The sequence below is a fragment of the Austrofundulus limnaeus genome, unplaced genomic scaffold, assembly GCF_001266775.1.
Source record: "Austrofundulus limnaeus strain Quisiro unplaced genomic scaffold, Austrofundulus_limnaeus-1.0 Scaffold250, whole genome shotgun sequence".
Taxonomy (NCBI): domain Eukaryota; kingdom Metazoa; phylum Chordata; class Actinopteri; order Cyprinodontiformes; family Rivulidae; genus Austrofundulus; species Austrofundulus limnaeus.
This window is the reverse complement of record NW_013952652.1, coordinates 851,007-856,003: the sequence shown is the minus strand read 5'-3', so window position 1 is coordinate 856,003 and position 4,997 is coordinate 851,007.

Sequence of the window (4,997 nt, the reverse complement as noted above, 5' to 3'; positions counted from 1 at the left end):
TTCTAAATACAGGATCAATAAAATCCCCTCTGAGAGACTCTTCAGATTTACTTTAAGTCAGATGTTTGATATCTAAATTTTAGGCCCAGCTTTGAGACAATATTTATTTTTTTACAATTAATTCTTCAAAGTATTAATAATATTTCCTACAAGTCTGATAAATACAGCCCCCGGTCTTTGATTTTAATTTAGACATGAACGTTTAAAACTTTTCCACTGAACTTTAAAATGTTTGGATAATCCCTTTATTAAATAGAGTCCATACAGTTGATCAGTCTCATCTAACGCTTCGTGCCGCCCTTCCTCCTGAGGACAGGACATCGTCACCATCCGGTTGTGTTTTTTATGAAGATCATCATCTGTGCAACAAGTGAAACTCTGCTCTGGGATGTGTCTCACGCTATTATTGCTTTCTTTTTAATGATGAACCAAGCTGCACGCAGTTCTGTGTGTGTGCGTGCGCGCGCAGCAAAGGTTCTTTGTGGGTTTGTGACCCCCTCTATCTGGCCCAGGCTTATAAACTGCACGACAAACTAAACACATACGTTRGTTTGCCTCTGTCTCACAATAAATCCTTCACTGGTTTGTTATATTTTGCGCATTTGCCAAAACACACCACGAATCCAACCAATTCACTTCCTCATGAACCTTTGAATCAGGTACCAAAGCAGTGACGTAAGTTCACCACGTTCGAAGTTTTAGACGTCACTGATCACATGACTTTTACCAAACGAATCAAGCTCCAACACAGTGCTTCTGAAACAGAGTGTTGTTGTTTTTTTCTATACCTGCGCTGAAGCTTCAGCTTCAAACTGCCCATCACTAGTCCCTACCAAATCCTCACAAGTGGAACCAGGTAACATAACATGGTTAAGTAAATCCAACATTTCATTTTTTACAGTGTAGTTTAGTCAAGAAATTGAGTTCATACTGAACAAATTTAATCTGCAAGCCTAAAAAAACTTTTTTTTTCTTTAAAAATAGCTTCTGGATGACACCTGGATGTTTATTAATGTAAATGTTGCTTATACCCCTCACTTTCTCAGTCCCACCTTTTCTTTCTGATTTTACAGTTATTATTTCTTTCACATAAGTGCTACTGTTACTGTATATTTATCCTTACTGCTATAATGTGGGAGGGGGACCTGGAGTTTTCCCCCAGAAAATTTTGAATGAAGTAGGTGCTGTTTCCTGCATTCTGGTGTATTTGCATGTTGTTAAACATATTTTAAACTACATAAATAAACACTTTCATAACTATTTTAAAGACAGATTCTTCATTCAACTCAATATATGAATCATCCTTTTTGTGTCACATTGGACATTTGATTCTTTGACCAGCTGGTAGCCTAAGCAGTAGTGTTTTAATAGGGTAAAAAAAAAAACACCTGTGACTGCGTCGTGGCAGCCAGCCTTTTCTTTAGAGACGGTAGTAGGCTATGACAAGAGAACAAAAAATAAAGTTTTTTCTGTTGCTCCTTTTTAAAATATATAAATAGATTAATATATATTTTTTATTTTTACTGTCACAGCTCTAAACCTCCTTTCTATTGTCTAGGGATCGATTTTTAACCATAGAAATGTTTTTATTAACATCCCATCATGGATCCGTCGCAGCAGCAGTATTCATTTCATGTCTGGATGGGATGGATATCTACCCGCAGCAGGGAGAGACGCAGCGTGAAGAAGCCTCCTGTCAGTGCTCTGGGACCGGGGAGGAGGAGCTCTCAGCAGCACAATGCAGAAATGTGTTCATGACAGAGTCTCTCACAGTCTCAATAACACCAGAAAAAGAGTCGCTAGATTTTCACTAGTCACTTTTCTGKATAACAGTCTCTAGAGGGTCTGAAAAGTCTGTAAATATAGCGAGGAAGTCGCTAAATCATCACCGCTGTGGTCCACAACCTGCCACCTCTCATGTCAGCGAGCAGCGTGTCGGGTCAATTACGTCATAATCTGAAGCGGTCAAATTATCGTACATTATGGGATTTTTGGAATTATAGATCGTACAGAGGGCAAAATTATCGTACAAATACGATAATTATCGTACACCTGGCAACACTGAGTCGAGCCGGCCCGCTGCTTCAACCAAACTGCTCTCACTGAAAGTCCCGCCCTGCTCTGCCCTGATTGGACAAAACGGCTCTGGACTTCGTCTGATTTGTTGAAGTCAGTGTCCGTTCAATCCTTATTTCAGGGTCCCGCTCTGGCGCACAGAACAACAATCCATTCACACCAGTGCGGCTGGATTCTTTTTTTTTTTTTTTAAGAAATCAGGTCGTGTTTGCAACCACACTGGTCACACTCTAGAGCCCTGCTAGCTGTTGTTTCGATAGACAATCAGGTACGATCTTAGGTACACAAGGGAGCTTTATGACGTCCCATCTGGTGCGCTTTTTCCTTTTTTGACCGCGCAAGTGCACCTGCGCACTGCTTATGTGCAACTCTGACTATATTATATAAATAGAAGTAATAAGAGAGGTGGAGGAGTTGCTTTCTTCATACTGAAATTAAGTGTAAAATAAATTATAAAATATCAACATCATACTGTACATGATAATGTAATGGAAATAATTACAGTTGAGATATGAAACGAGATCTCTAACAGTATAATCATTAGCTGTGTATTGAACACCAGGCTCAAATATAGAAGTCTTTACAGAGAAAATCATGGAGCTCTTTGAAATAAGTTGAAATAAAACTATTTGTGTGTGTGTGTGTGTGTGTGGTGGGGGGGACTTTAATATTGATTTGGGAAATAAATCTGATTTTAAATAATTTCACTAAATTTGTAAACTCAGTGTACAGTTTGAGTCTTTATCCACTCATATCTAAACCAACAAGAATTACTACTCATATGCAACAGTTATTGACAATATTTTTACTAATGTAAGAACTGGAGAGGTAAAGAGTGACATCTAAATGATAAGCTGTCATTTGCCAGTTTTAGTCATATGCAGAAACTGTGCAGTGATACAGTGGATAGGAAAAGAGCACATAAAAAACACATAAAAAAGCTTTGGACAAACTAAAAGATGACATACAAAAACAAAGCCAGACAGCTCTCACTCGAGGTTACATGAATCAAAGTATGGCAGTTGGGAAGTGAGTTCACTGTAATCCTATGAGTTTTTTTGGTCATAGATTATGATTTCAAATGTTGAAGTATATATTTTTCGCTCTAGAATAGCGCTTGTTGCTTGCAAAGCGTGTTGATCCTCGTCTTCATCACTTGACACATTTCACACACATTCTTGGATGAGAAGCTTTAAACACGTCCACATGGTTTTTAAGTGGTTTTCATTTCCTGGCTTTCTAAGACACATCAAGTTGATTTGATGTTGCAGTTTGCTGAGCTTAATATTATTTTATACCTTTTCTGCTACTTTTGCATTGGATAAAGTTTTATTTGTTTTTAGGATATAAGATGGTTCCAACAAAAACCAGAATGTGAATCTTTTCCTAAAATTTCATGTAGGGCTGTGCGGTATATGCGATAGACAAAAATGATATGAAGTTGGCCCATGGTAGAAATTTACCCTCTACCATCCTGTCGTCAGTTACATTATCACACCTGTGTCAACATGGCTGTGAGTGCAGAGACAACTGTGCAGGAGTTTGAAATATTCTGAAAATAAATAAAGAAATGTAGCGTTTTAAAACACGTATAGACAGAATAAATCCTAAAATTTTTAACCCTCTCACTGTAGAAAAGTTACGACGTGCCATCGTGTCACGGGATCATTTCCTCCCTCCCGCTGCACATCACGCAGAGTGAAGCTTTAACAACCATAGTTTTTTCTAGGGGTGTCCCGATCCGATATTGATATCGGATATCGGTCAAATATCAACCAAGAAATGAGTATCAGATTTTATTGGCCTGCATAAAAAATCTCTGATAACAGTGCTCCGATATTTGCAGTCCGTTCCAGCAGTTCACTACCCCCATCCAGCGTTTCTATCTAGCAGCGCTTGGAGCGCATGCAGAGCCCACGTAATCACAATATGTTGCGCTCAGTGCGCTAACAAAGTAGCAAGAAGTAGGAGCAATGTCTATTTTCATCAAAGACAAATGAAGCTAAGTGCAAAATTGTCACGCACAAGTTTTCCATGGGGGCACAGAACTGTGTACGTTTCAAACCGGAGACAACCAGGCTCTGTTCTCCACTATGGCAGCAGCTATGCAATTCAGCTCGATTTGGTCTTGGTCCAAAAGTGTGTCCATGGTTCCAACTGCGCAGAACCTCCTCTCCCGTGGTTCTAGCAGGCAGAAGTGAGTACAGTATGCTTACAGTTTTGACATCAGCAGAATGCTGCCCGTGGATTACCTCTGGAATTGATTGACAGAAGAAAGGAGAGCGCAGCTTTTGTTTTGGAATATGAGCGTGCAGTTCTAAAAATTGTGCTTCCTGCAGGATCGAGAGGCTAATCTCCACATGATGCTCAGACTGTAGAAAGTGGAAATCCAGCAGGAAAGGTAGCTATCAATTTAAATAACTGACTAATTCTTACTATTTTTATTTTTTGCTCTTGTTTTTAGTGTGATGTTTAATCTATTTACACACTTGTTTGAGTGAAGATTAAGTGCAATGATCACATTGTTTTGGTTACAGTCAGTAAAATTGTACCTGTGGACTCTTAACTTTAAACAGACAATAAAGTGGGGTTTTGTTTTGTCCCCACCTTCAGTTATTCCCTCCATAAAACAGCACAAGGCTGACAGATGGTAAAAAAAAAATAACTGGAGTGACTTTGAATTGTTATTTTACACTTTAAAAGTACATTTTGTTTTTAAGTTTTGTTTTTCATGGTCTTCTAATTTACAGTATTTTATTAAATTGTATAATATTCTTCAGTTTAAAATGTATGTGATCCATTGGTTAAAAATAAATGGGTCAATTTTTCTCATACCTACTCTTTTTCACTGTTTGACTTAAAGATTTTGCACAACAACTGTCTGAGGCTAGACTTTTCTGTCTACTTCATATTAACATTAA